This window comes from Staurois parvus, unplaced genomic scaffold (genome assembly GCF_062004578.1).
Source record: "Staurois parvus isolate SC_StPar_1 unplaced genomic scaffold, SC_StPar_1.0 ptg000178l, whole genome shotgun sequence".
Taxonomy (NCBI): domain Eukaryota; kingdom Metazoa; phylum Chordata; class Amphibia; order Anura; family Ranidae; genus Staurois; species Staurois parvus.
This window is the reverse complement of record NW_028317974.1, coordinates 1,637,148-1,651,483: the sequence shown is the minus strand read 5'-3', so window position 1 is coordinate 1,651,483 and position 14,336 is coordinate 1,637,148. Positions and strand designations below refer to the sequence as shown.

General features: G+C 40.6%; 1 long non-coding RNA gene across 2 annotated transcripts in view; it reads left to right on the top strand.

Moving 5' to 3' along the window:
* The window catches only part of LOC149462265 (uncharacterized), a 60,230-nt gene that overhangs the window by 39,571 nt on the left and 6,323 nt on the right, over window positions 1–14,336 (top strand). The window contains exon 1 of one of the 2 annotated variants that reach the window (XR_016312681.1): window positions 10,709–10,986. The exons of the other annotated variant lie outside the window; for it this stretch is intronic. This is a non-coding gene — a long non-coding RNA (uncharacterized LOC149462265). Of the gene's footprint in view, window positions 1–10,708; window positions 10,987–14,336 lie in introns of those variants that run through there. 2 annotated transcript variants of the gene reach the window in all.

Below are 14,336 nucleotides of genomic sequence, written 5' to 3'. Positions count from 1 at the left end.
TCATCCTTTACTGTCTGTTACTTTGAGACACTTTGTGAAGTACCAATTTAACCCTATGGATTACAAATACCTTTGCCTGGAGGGTGAATGCTCCACTGCAGTGTTTAAAATGAACCAACACTGGCAGGCTGTGTGCAGATCCCCCACTGGCCAGTGGTTAGCTATGTTTATAGATAGCAATTAGGCCCCAATAGTTAGCCACATATCTCTCAATCTGGTTTTAGGAAATATTTGTTTAATTATTGTCATAGCTTGCAGATTCATTCAGTACTCACCCAGTGCATTTTAAACTAGGCTGTTTACTGGCGGTAAAGAGAACTAACACTTGTTGCCAGTTTTGATAAAGTCCATTCATTACCATTGATCTTTCATTGTGTTATAGAGTAAACCGTCAAGGTTGGTCATTGCTGGAAACTGTAGAAGCTTTTACTTACCAGCATCTCCTATGGGGAAAATGCTACAGGAATTACCCAGCAGGACCTGATTTAAAAGTAGGCACAGCATAAGTGGGCTAGTAGAAAGCATGAGCACAGGCAGCTTGTTCCTGTATAGGTGTTGTGTCACTAATATTTCCCTATCTTTCGTAAAAAAAACCCATTCATATAAGCTTATTTATACATTGGTCAAATATGTTCTAAAACAGTTAGGATCAGTAAACAAACAAGAAAATATTTTGTTAAAAAGCACCCATGGGGAGGCGCAGCATGGTGCTAAGTCAGTAAAGGCTCAGAGTCCAGTTGCAATAAATCCTGGAACTTATGTTGAAGAAAATGCCAAGTTACAAACACCCCAGTGGGATAATGCTTCTTGGGAAAAACACTCACAATTAAGTTCAAAGGCAGAGATGCAGCGGGTAGAGATGTACCAACAGTGTCTGTTTCAGAGAGTGATGTGCGGCCTAGCTCGTCCTGTCTCAAGAAGGGAGGCTTCCTTGAGGATAGCGGATCTCTAACCTGTCCCTGCTCATCAGGAAACTTTCCGTGCCACTATTCACCTTTCCTATCAGACTTGGTATCTCTCCATACTCTACCCACTTCTCCAAAGTGTGCCAAAAAGCCAGGGGCAAGGACTTATAAAAACCCTTCTGACCTAAAATGGCTGCCAGGGGTCACATGAATGCTGTGTAGCCATCCGTCACACTGCTCCATGACTCAGGAGACCACAGAGAAATCAGGTTTCCCCTGACATCCTCTCCAGGCTGTGGTAGCACTCATTTGACCTGTCCCAACCTATAAACAGCCTAAGCAGTAAAGTGCACATCACAAACAAAAAAAGGATTTCCCAGCCACACTTACCAGTCAGTCTGCAAAACTACCAATTTGACCCTGTCTAACAGTTTGCTTTAAAAACAGAGGGTTTTGTTTGCACACATTTGCAAACAATCCACAGTCCTGCGTCAAGGGTCCTCTGTATTCTGTGGACCTAACTCTAAAATTTCCAGAGCCTCTGTAGTAGAAGCACATATATCAATGGATAGGTTAAGGACAGGTGTACCTAGAGGAGCCCATCCCTCCTTAAAGTACAGGGATGCACATGATGCCCAGCTATAGCAAAATGACAGCAAAGGCATCCAGTGCGTCCCTGCATCCAAATGATCCAACTGCACAAAACACTGGCACCCGTCCCAGCCTATAAGCAGCATTAGCAGTAAGGTGCATATGGAAGGGCAGTGCACATCAAAAACAAAAAAGAATTTCCCTGACACACTTACCAACCAGCCTGCAAAACAACCAATTTGGCCCTGTCTAAGGACTCATGTACACTGCAGCTGATAAACTCACATTTAGGAGCTGTTCATTGTTTTTTTCAGCAGCCCCTGAACTCACCCTAATGTTTTCCTATGTCTCCATGTACACATCTTTGTTTATAGTCATTTACAGGCATTTGAGTTTACAGTAGTTTTTTTGAACGCAGAAAACTTGCGTTCAGCAGTCGATTTTATCAGCGTTTCAAACGTAAAATGCTTGTAAACATGTGTAAACGTGGCAAATCACATTTATAAGCGTTTGCATCTGAAATTTTTTTTTAACTCTTCCAGTTCCCAATGCTGTCCAGAGCCTTTTTTCATCATGAAAAAATGCATGCAAAGCGTTTTCAATGTACTCAGATGGACAAAACACAGGATGTTTCTACTACATGAAGACCCCCTGCCAGGTGACCTTAATGACTCACTCCACCAGGCACCTATCCAACCCTTGGCAACAAAAGAAATGTTAATGAGCAACTCACACCTAATTATCTTAAGGCATACTGCTGTCTCTGCTTCTACTCTCTGTATTTAGCTGAAACAGTCTGAAATAGTTAATAATTTACCACTTTTCAGTGCATTGTGGGCATTTGGGAGGTTCTCCTGTGCTTATCGTTAAAAAACGCTTCTAAACGCAAACGCACATAAAAGCGTTATGCAAACGTGGCTAAACAGACGTTTTTTATCCTACGTTTTCCAGCAGTCAGTTTCCATCATTCAGAAGTGTCCTGTGTACATGGGGCCTAACAGTTAAAGCATTAAAAACAGAGGGTTTTGTTTGCACACATTTGCAAATACATGTGTAAGGCACAGTTCCTCATCAACGGTCCTCTGTATACCTGGCTGGCCTGTATGGCTGGTATTTACATCCTCTGTATACAACCTTGTCCGCATTCGTCTTGGAGATAAATGGAAAACTGTTTTCAGTTCCAGCTATGGGCAATTTGAGTCTTTGATCATACCCTTTAGACTTTGCAATGCTCCCGCAACTTTTCAACATTTCATTAATGATGTTTTTCAAGATATGTTGGACCAGTTTGTAATCAAATATCTGTTTGATGTTCTCATTTTTTCTGATAATTTGGAGGAACACCACAAGCATGTCTGTACTGTCTTCGAGAGACTGAGTCAGAATAAACTTTATATCAAACTAGAGAAATGCTTGTTTGAACAAACTCAGATCCAGTTCCCTGGATACACCATTTCTCCAGAATGAGTGAGCATGGATCCCAATAAGATCAAAGCAGTGGTGGATTGGCCTGTCCCTAGAAATGTTAAAGAAATACAATGATTTGTTGGATTTGTTAACTTTTACAGATTCATAAGGAATTTCTCCAAGGTAATTGCTCCAATTACGCAGCTGACGAAGAAAGGGATACCCTTTTTGTGATGCAGCTTCACCCTTGTGCTTATTTTTTCAATTAATGTGTTCAGCCAAGAAAAATTATGAAATTGAAAACAAGGAGTTGCTGGTAATTAAGGAATACTTTTCAGACTGGAAGCATCTGCTGGAAGGGGCTAAGCACCCTGTAACTGTAATCGATCATAAAAATCTAGAATTTATTCATTCTGTCAAAAGGTTGTCATCTAGACAAACACATTGGACTTTATTTTTCTCCAGGTTACATTTTTTTATTTTGTAACTCCCCCCGGGTCAAGGAATGGTAAAGCCGATATCTAATTGGGTTGTTGTCTTGGTCTCTTCAGGAAAGCGACTCTGATTGTATGATCTTTTCGCAAAAGAACTTTCTAGGGACTACAAGTTATAAGACATTTTTGAATCTTCTCATGGAGGGGTATGAGAATCTCCCACTTCTCAATCATCCTCCTAAGAATATTAACCTTGAGTACAAAAACGGCTTTTGGACTCAAGCACACCGCCTCTATGTACCCTTCAGGTAGAAGCCTTCAGGTTGGTTCATGACTCTAAAATTGCTGGTCATTTTGGAGTTTCCAAGACAGAGGAACTTTTATCACTTTTTTTTGGTGGCCTGGATACAAAATACATGTCAAAAGTTATTTGGCCTCATGTCTGACCTGTGTTCGCAATAAGACACCCTGATCTTCTCTGTGGTTACTTCCACCACTGCCTGTTTCATCAAGACCATGGGGATCAATTTCTATGGACTTCGTGGTCAATCTTCCCCCCTCAAAAGGGATGATCACTATTCTGGTAGTTGTCAAATGTCTCACCAAGATGGCTCATTTTACACCACTTAAGGGGGTACCCTCTTCTGAACAAACTGCAAAGGTAATGGTTCAAGAAGTTTTTAAACTACATGGAATTCCTGATGATGTTGTGTCTGACAGAGGAGTACAGTATTTTTCTAAATTTTGGAAAAGCTTTTGCTCAGCTTTGGAGGTAACAATTAATCTGTCCTCTGCTTTTTATCCTCAGTCTAATGGTCAGGCCAAGAGGACCAATCAAACTTTGGAGCAATAAATTCGATGTTTTGTGAGTTATCTTCAGGATGACTGGGTAGACTACCTTCCTATGGCAGAGTTCGCTTAAAGGAATTCTAAACAGGACTCCATTTCCCAAAGCCAATATTTCTTAAACACCGGGTATCATCCAGTTTTTATTCCTGATCTCCCTAACTCAACTCCAATTCCTGCTGTTACCAACAGATTAACTACATTACAGGAGATTCAGGAGAAATTAATTGATACATTGAAGGAGGCTCAGGAATATTACAAGAAGGCTGCTGACAGACATCGTAGATCACTTCCTACTTTTCATGTGGGTGACAAAGTTTGGTTATCTACCAAAAATTTTAAGGTTCATGTTCCATCTGCTAAGTTGGGTCAAAAGTTTGTGGGACCTTTCCATATTTCTGCTCAAATCAACCTGGTCACTTTTCGTTTAAAATTTATTGACAGTATGAAGATTCACCCTATTTTTTACATATCACTATTCAAACCGTTTCATGAAAATCCTTTTTCTGGAAGAATTCATCCATCTTCTCCACCTTTTGAGGCACAGGGCGCAGAAAATTCTTCACTCCAGGATCTTTAGGAACAAATTACAATATTTGGTACAATGGGAAGGTTATAAATCAGAAGATAATTCTTGGGAGCCTGAGGAGAATGTTCATGTCACTAGTTTAACAAGGGAATTGATTAAGAGGTTTCCTCACAAACCTGGCTCTAAGATGTCCAGGGTACAGCCTGGGAGAAGGGGAGTACTGTCAGGACCTGGGCTTGAACCTGGGACTTCAGCGGTGTCTGCCAATGACTCTTCTTGTTGAGCCACCTGGAATCCTGGATGCCATGTCTCCGCACTTCCTGTTTGCCAGATTATTGTCCTCGCTCCAGCCAATATCTTGCTCTTGTCTCTCCTGCTGCCGTTCATATCTTTGCTCCCATTTGTTACCGAGCTTTGGCTTGCTCCTCGACTATGCTTCTGCTTAATCCCAACCCGCAACCACTCATTACTGACCTTTGGCTTGTTTACTGACTATGCTTCTGCTTGATCCCTTACTGCTTATCTGCTACCGAACCTCGGCTTGTTCACCTCTTAGTGGAGCGATCTTGAGGACCGCGACCTGGTACTAACACGCAGCCAAACCAATCTCCACCATCAGGAGCTCTGGTGAATACCGGTTAGTACTTAGACCCCACACCTCAGGTGAACCCATGTCATCTGCCAGGGTGACCTGCTTGTATACTTGTCCCATTTGTCAGTGGGAGATGCTCCACTGCTAAACCTACTGGCCTCCGAGCCTGACTCCAGACTGTGACAGTACCTGAATGTGACCTGGTATCAGCTTTTTGGAGTCCCTGTAGAGCAGAGCTAGAGTGTGAGAGGAAGAAATGGTATAATCAGGTCATGTGCTGACAAAAAGCATGCTAATAATAAGAGAAAACAGAGGAGAAAGAGAGATGAGCTCATTACTATGCTGTTTCTTCCTTCACTGTCCAGTCACAGGCTGGGTTAGGTCCATATAAGTAGTTAGGTAGAAGTTATAACCCATACAGGAATCTTTGTGAACTGACTTATATACACAATACTAAAACATTGTAATTAATTGTGCATGTTCAGTGGACCAAAAACACTATTTTTGTACGAATTCAAGGCATGCTAAAGAAAATGCTTTGGTGTTCTGTTGTAATGCATGTGTTTATGTGTTTCACAGGCACCAGTGGTGAGGTTGCTCTGGAAGGCTTATGATAGCAAATATGCATGCTAGTTGAAAAGAAGATTCTCACCATTCTCTGATTACAGAGGAAGGATTTATAGCTCAGTGAAATGTTCTATGACATACCACATTCTATACACTAGATGGCATAAATGAGCAAAAATAAATGTATCTTAAGTAGCTGCAAAGGCTAGTGTAGGCTATGCTGTATCCTTTACAGTGGACAAAATCTCTGTTTTTTGGGGGGGAAGCACTGGAGTTGATTTACTAATAAATGTGAACGTATGCTGTTGCATTGATGCACCTGTGAACCAGGCTTAACAACTCGTATTCTTACAGTATATGTACACAGAGTCTAGCACACCACATCAGTGTACATAGAGAAAATTCCCTAACAAATCTAGTTTGCTAAGTGTATGCTCCAGCATCCGAACATATTCTCGGCATAGCGACACTGCATTTGTTTAGATGTTCAATGCTCAGTAAAAACAAAGACCACAATATGTATGGGTTGAGTATATTATAAATGTGCACTTCCACAGGTCACATTTGCTGGAACCACTTGTGCATTTCCTATACGTAAATTATGCCCATGGCATGGCATTGTGAGACATGTTTTTCACAATGGGATTCATTTAATAAAGGAGTAGAGGCTGTTCAGTTGATAAGGTGAATGTTCACCTTACAATGTGCATGTGCACATATAGTAGTCTACTAAATAAGGGAATGTTTAGCAGTCATATGCAAGGTAACTTAAATAGGCAGGATTTTTGTATATGACTGAATGCGTGAAGTGACTACAACTTCACCTTATTCACTAAGTGTAAACTGTTGGTGCTATATAAATGCTGTATGCTACTAATAATAATAATAAGCTAAATGCACATTAACTTTGTAAAGTAAAATAGCCTTTATTTATAAAGTAAATCAGCCTTTACTTAAAGAGGTATTAAACCCAAAACCAAAAATGTAATATATTGCAGCTTACCAGTCAATAGATGTGGTGGCTGTATTAGTTTTTCTTTTTTTAGGCTCCCCCCTCTCTGTTTTCACCTGGTGATCTGGCCCATAATGCACCTCCTCTAATAGAGTGCCCCTACTCTGGATAAATGTGCACAGGGGCACCAGCAGTGTTAATTTGGTGGAAAAGTAATGTTAGATGGACTAGCAGACTTAAACACACTATCCAGTTGAAACCAAACTCCAGATCACAATTACACAAGCAGTTACAGCAAATATTTTTTTCCCGTTTGGGGTAAAAGTTTTACACAAATAAATGCAAGCTGATCATTGCAAGTACTCATCAGGGGTAAATGGTTTATTTTAACACTCTTTACTGGTACATTTGCAAGAGAGCTTGCTCTTTTGAAAAACTACAGATTTACTAGCCAGATCACCAGGTGTAAAAAAACCCAAAATTATATCTATGCAAATAAGAGAATAAAGAAACTTACATGCAGACAATTGATGTACTCTGTCAGATATATCCCTGAATGTAACTGGGGGTCAACACCAGTAAATATATTGGAGTTATAGGAGTTATTAATTATAGATTGCTTGTTTCTAGCAGTTAGGAACCATTCAAACAGATTTGAATTGGTAGACAGTCAGGACAGGGGTTTTTCATTTAGGAATCATGTCAGGCATAAAGTAAGCACATCCTTAGTGACAGAAATAAACTTATTGAAGCTCATTATGCGCTGAATATTCTATGTCCTGCAACACTGGGCAACAATATTTGGGCAATAAAGTCTGCATTCACTCTAGAGCTAAATGCAGGTTTTTATTACAACTGATGTAGCGCTAACCTCTTGAGGGCTGCTGAGAATTTTTGGGTTCCCTGTCTGTTCAGAGCCTACTTTGGAAGTATAGCCCCTGTTGACACCACCATAATACTTTGACCAGGAGGCTTCTCTGGCTTTGAACCATGAAATAAACACACATTTTAAGGTGAGTAAATATTCTGTTTGTACTGAGGTCAGAATATAAAGAGTGATGACAGTAGATGTGCAATAAAGAAAATAATTAAACACTCTAAAAGGTTCAGCAAAGTAACAAAGCACAGTATCACTTTAAGCAAACCCAAATGTCCTGCAGGATCAGAATTTAAACTTCAATCCCAGCTTCTGAGATATCTCTGCCCAAGTGAGCTATCAAGATGTCAGACTAACTCACTTTTGGGTTCCCAGATGCTGGTAACTGGATTTAAATAGTGACAAATCCTCTGCATGCTTAATGGGCCCTAGTTGGTGCACATTAAGGTTCGAATCCCTCTGTGTGTAAGAGCAAGATTTCCACAAGATGGTATAGTCACAGAAAGATTCCCCCTTTAAGTGATGTTGCAACTGGGTAAGGTCCTTTTAACAGAAAGGATGAAAGCAAAAATTGGCTGAAACTGAAGAAAGGGGCAGAAGCAGACTTCAGCAGAGGTTTAGTCTGGTGAAGCAAGTTCCTTTGAAGCTGAAAGAGGCTTGAGATGAGATACTAGTGTAATCCTGTCTGCAGGGTCCAAAGTCCTGCAGTTTCAGGGTTTTAGTGAGAAACTAAAGCAGTAGGCCATAATACAGAATGGGCTAGGCAGTCTGGGTTTCAGTATAATACTCTGTGGTGTAAGGTGAACTGAACAATTGAAATTAACACAGTCGCTCCAACTTTTGATAATCTGGGTGTCAGGAATGGGCTCACCTGCCGTGTGGGCTGCAGTACCAGTGCATGCCAGCGGGTGTGTCAGGAATGGGCTCACCTGCAGTGTGGGCTGCAGTACCGGTGCTTGCCAGCGGGTGCTTTCAGCAGCCAGGATCTCACTCCTGCAATCAAGCCATCACCTGAGGCTGATTGCAGGAGGTATATTTAAGCAGCACCAGGCCTGCAATCAGTGCCTTGGTGTTGTCCCATGAGCCCCTGTATCTTGTTCCTGATTGTCCTGTACTCCTGATTGCCTTGTTGCTGACCCAGCCTGATCCTGATACTGCTGTCCTCTCCTGCTCTTACCCCTGGCTCGTCCTGACCATTCTCTGCCTGCTCCCATTGCCAGACCTCCTGTTATCGAACCCGGCCTGTGACCTGTTATTCTTTGCCTGCCGCTCTGTACTGTCTGCTCCACTGTTACCGACCCGGCCTGTCTGACCACGCATACCTCTTCACATCTGGCTCTTACCTGCTCTACACCATTGGCACCTGCCTCTACCACAGCTGGTGTTCCTCGGGGGTCGCGACCTGGTCTCAGGCTGCTTCAAGTCCATCCCCACCATCAGGGGCTCTGGTGAACCAGCAGACTGAGGCTTAGACTCCGCGCTCTGAGGGACTCCGGCCAGTGGGTCGCTAGAGGCTACCGCTAATGGAACCATAAGGCCTGCCTGACCATTCCACCTCTCCAGCCCTGACTACGCCTGTGTTCCCGCACATACTGATATTAGTGGAAGGTTGGTTTTGTTTAATGTGCGTTTTGTATATTTAGGCGGCTAACAATAAATTATATTACATCATTCCTGAAGCCTGTTACTTCCCTGTGTCAGTCCACACATTTCTGTTCATACCCGGATCCCTGACACTGGGTTATGAAACCCTCTCACCCAATTTGTGGCCTTTGCAGCATAAGCAGTCTCTCAGTTGGGGGGCCCCCGAGTTCTTTTTGGTCCTTCTGTTGAGAAGCGGCGCCAATTACAAAACTGCGATCTACGACAGTATTGACTGTCCTTCCCATCAGTGATACCAGTGGTCTGCAGTCCTTCTTTCCTTTCCCACAAAACAGCAAGTTCAACAAGGCTTTGCTTCAATAGAGTCTGGATAACTGAACCACATGGCACTGCCATCTTGTGTTTAATTAACAGTCTGTAACCTGTATCAATGCAGTGTGTTACACGGACATCTAAGCATCATGTGTCGTTGGGTGTTAAAGTGTGTCCGTACTAATAAATTAATGTGCAAGCTCCAAAAGGCATTATTTTTTCCACTCATAAATATTTTTTAGTAACTGTGCTTCCCTTCCATGTACATTACTTTCATCATTTGGGTCTGGTATGTCATTATCTTTTCTAGAAATGTCTTTATCAATATGATATGCATTTATAATTACATTTGTCACATGAACCCTGTCTAAGCTTTCTAATGTAAAAATGAAGTTGGTGGCTTTTATTTCTATTTTTAAAATCTTGTCTATAATTTAATACCACTTACCAGTTTTTAGCTTCAATTCACAATTTTGATACCTTCAGGGTCCATTCCCACAATTTGCTACCAAACACAGTCCCAACAAAAAGGCAAGGCAATTTGCTTTGTTCCAGATGGTTTTAGTTCACACCACTCTATTGTGGTAGGGTGCGCTGAAAAAACATACTGAATGCAAAACTTTTAGCTGGAATAGAAGAAGCGTGGAAGAGTTACAGCTTCCTTTATGTTTTATTTCCAACTAGGGGCCCTATTGGAGTAATTTCCCCTCACGTTTACCATGGCAACATGTAAGGAAACAGACAAAAAAAACATTTTAAAAGGACAGGCTAGAACTTTTGAAAATAGTTTGGCTGCCTGTGGCTTTTTGTCACTTGACAACCACTCACCCTTTCTTTTACAGGTGTCACAGGGACAGAAGGTGAAGGATAATCTTCTTAATGGTGTCAGAAACGGCAGTTGGACAGAAATATACATTTTCCTTATTCTATCTAAAGAAAAAACTTTTTGTATGTTGCAGTTCCATTTGTTTTGAACAGTACCCAAAAGCATCTGATTGAATGTCTTTTAATAGACCACAATGCACAAATGTGATGTGATTACAACTTATAGTCTGAATCGGGTCTTAGATTTTCAGTTTATGAGAAATATTTATTGTAATTTGCCAAACACACACAAAACTAGATGTGCACACCCGCAATTTTCATTTTTTTGCATTTCTGATGCATTCGTTCATGAAGAATTTTGATTCCCCATATTCATTATGTTGAACTGATTTGTTTTCAGAATTCATTTTGTTTCTTCGGCCTGTGCAGTTTTTTTGGAAGATTGCTATATTTTCGTTTTCAAATTCAGTATTTCAGTGGATTCGTTATTTGTAAATCAAAACTATTCGATATTTTCGAAGGCAACGGAACAAATATAATGAAAAAGGTAGTGCGCCATAATTTTTCAAACCAAAGAATTGCATTAAACTGTGGTACTGAACTGATTGTGACAATTACAAATTCAATTTAAATCACAAATTTCTCAAATTTGAATTATTGAAAGAATTTGAAATATGAATTAATTTCCCCATTGGCCCGAACTACTATCGCATCATGTGACCTCATCTGAATGAAACAAATTAATTTGTTATTTCATTATAACTTTTTTTTTTATTCGTTGACATTCATTGCTATGTCCATTCTGAGATTTAATTACATCTGAATCTACAATAATCAATTTTTTTGTCCAAAAATCTATTTGTTATGAAACAAAACGCACATGTTTACACAAAACTGATATGTTAGAGTTCAGCAGTGTACATTGTACTTTTCTCTATGCAGTTATCTTGCTGTGATGAGTTCCCAAACATGAAGTTATGGAAAAGCACTTTTGCCAAAATACATAAAAAATTAATAACATTAAAAAATATTGTAAACATATGTTTAATGTCTTTTTCAAAATGGGGCATTGAATCACTTACAAAAGTTTCTTCTACAAGCAAGTAAAATCAATAATAGATTTATAATAATTTGTATCAATTCAGTATTAACATGAATTATTATTTAACGCAAAACTCCAGGCTCCCCCCAAAAAAATTAAAAGTCAAATACTGTAGCTGCTGACTTTTAATATAAGGACACTTACAGTACCTGTCAAGGGATCCAGCGATGTCCTCACCTGAGCCGATTCTTCAATTGGCTTCGGTTGAAGCCATCTGCATCTTAAGTAAGGGACATCGGCAGTGAAGACTTGCGGCTTCACAGCCAGTTTCCTATTGCGCATGCATGAAGTGTGCTGTGCTTCGTGAATGGTCCCATAGTCTTCTGGGACCTGTGAAGTGTAGGGGCTGAACTTCCAGCTCAGATCACCACGGTGCTTCTAAAAAGAAGTGGGAGTGGATACCTGTCAAAACCAGGTACCCACTCCTTAGAAAGTGCCAAATGTGGCAGTGGAGAGGGGGAGGATGCAACCACTCGGAATTTCCCCTTTTAAGTGAAGTTCTGCTTTAAGGTCAGTTCACATCACACGTCCCTACATGACATTCTTGTAGAGTCATCTGGCAGACCTATTCTGAATACAATTTCCAAGTCTCCTTCAAGCTTGGTTGTAATTAAACAAGTCACATAAAATATGATAGTAGGGCCAACGTACTGACACTTTAGAATATCAGGTTTGATGGAACACATGTGTTAATACACTGTAACAAAACATTTACCTTAAACGACAAAATGATGTCAGAAACTGATTATAGTGCTTGATAACTCTGTCCCTGCCACGACAGCTTAAGCATTACTTACTTTTTTCTTTTTTCTTAATCTTTTATTACATTTTTCAATACAAAAATCAACATTATATCATATTTATCAGAAAATACAAACAACCCACGTAGATTATCTATCCCCCACCCAGCCACCCTTATCCCTCCCCCCCTTTAAATTACACCTGTCCATATAGTTCTTTCCATCTCTTTCCTTCTGTATTCTCCTGTCTATATCCCTATATTCCCTTTTTTATTTTCCTTACTTAGATCTCTCTTTCCTCTTCTTTCTTATTATTTTCATATACGCCCCCTCAGTTATTCCATTTAATTCTCCAACCTCACTGCGTGGGACTCCCACCACTTCCAGATATTTTTCAGATGTCTTAAAGTCATACCATCTGCTTCACTCCTTTCTAAATTTTTCTGTGTTATCTTCATCTATATGGTATAACTCTTCAATCTTATTAATATACTCGATCCTGTCTATCTAGTCCCTCAGTGTTGGGGGCTCCTGTTCCTGCCAAAATTTGGAAATAAGTCCTTTAGCCGCACTAATTAGATGATATAGTATACTATTTTTATATTGTTTCACTGACAGCTCTGACCTATAAAATAAACACAGCCACGGGTCCTTCTATATAGTGATTCCCAATATCTCCTGTATATATTGAATTATATCTTGCCAAAACACCTGTATTTCTGGACAATTCCACCATATAAAGTTGCAAGAAAAAGTATGTGAACCCCTTGGGATTACATGGAGTTTTGCATGAATTGGGCATAAAATGTGCTCTGAACGTCATCTAAGTCACAACAATAGAAGAACACAGTCTGCTGAACATAATACTACACAAACATTAGATGTTGCCATGGTTTAATTGCACATAAACGATCTGGAGTAATTTTGGACCACTCCTCTTCACAAAACTGTTTCAGTGTAGCAATATTCTTGGGATGTCTGGTGTGAATCGCTCTCTTAAGGTCATGCCACAGCATTTCAATCGGGTTGAGGTCAGGAATCTGACTGGGCCACTCCAGAAGGCGTATTCTGTGCTGTTGCAGCCATTGTTTTGTTGAATTACTTGTATGCTTTGGGTCATTGTCCTGTTGCATCACCCATCCTCTGCAGAGCTTCAGATGGTCGTACATTTTCCTGCAAAATGTCTTGATAAACTCTGGAATTAATTTTCTCATCAATGACAACAATCCGTCCAGACCCTGAGGCAACAAAGCAGCCCCAAACCATGATGCTCCCTCCGCCATGTTTTACAGTGGGGATGAGGTTTTGATGTTGGTGTGCTGTGCCTTTTTTTCTCCACACATAGTGTTGTGTGTTCTTCCCAAACAACTCAATCTTGGTTTCATCTGTCCACAGTATATTTTGCCAGTAGTGCTGTGGAACATCCAGGTGCTCTTTTGCAAACTTCAAACGTGCTGCAATATTCTTTTTGGACAGCAATGGCTTCCTCCGTGGTGTCCTCCCATGTACTCCATTCTTGTTTAATGTTTTCCTTATTGTAGATGTGTCAACAAAAATGTTAACATGTGCCGGAGATTTCTGTAGGTCTTTAGCTGACACTCTGGGATTCTTCTTTACCTCATGCAGCATTCTGCGCTGTGCTCTTACAGTCATTTTTACAGGATGACCATGCCTAGGGAGAGTAGCAACAGTGCTAAACTTTCTCCATTTGTAGACAGTCTGTCTTACCGTGGACACATGAACATCAAGGCTTTTGGAGATACTTTTGTAACCCTTTCCAGCTTGATGCAAGTCAACAAATCTTGATCGTAGGTCTTCTGAGAGCTCTTTTCTGCGAGGCATGGTTCACATCAGACAGTGCTTCTTGAAACCAGTAAACTCAAAACAGGTGTGTGTTTTTTAAGGGCAGGACAGCTGTCAGCAACACATCCAATATCATCACACTAATTGGAGTCAAGGTTGGCTCACTCCTGGCTCCAATTAGCTCTGGGAGAAGTCATTAAGCTAGGGCCTCACATACTTTTTCCTCCCTGCACTGTGAATGTTTACATGTTA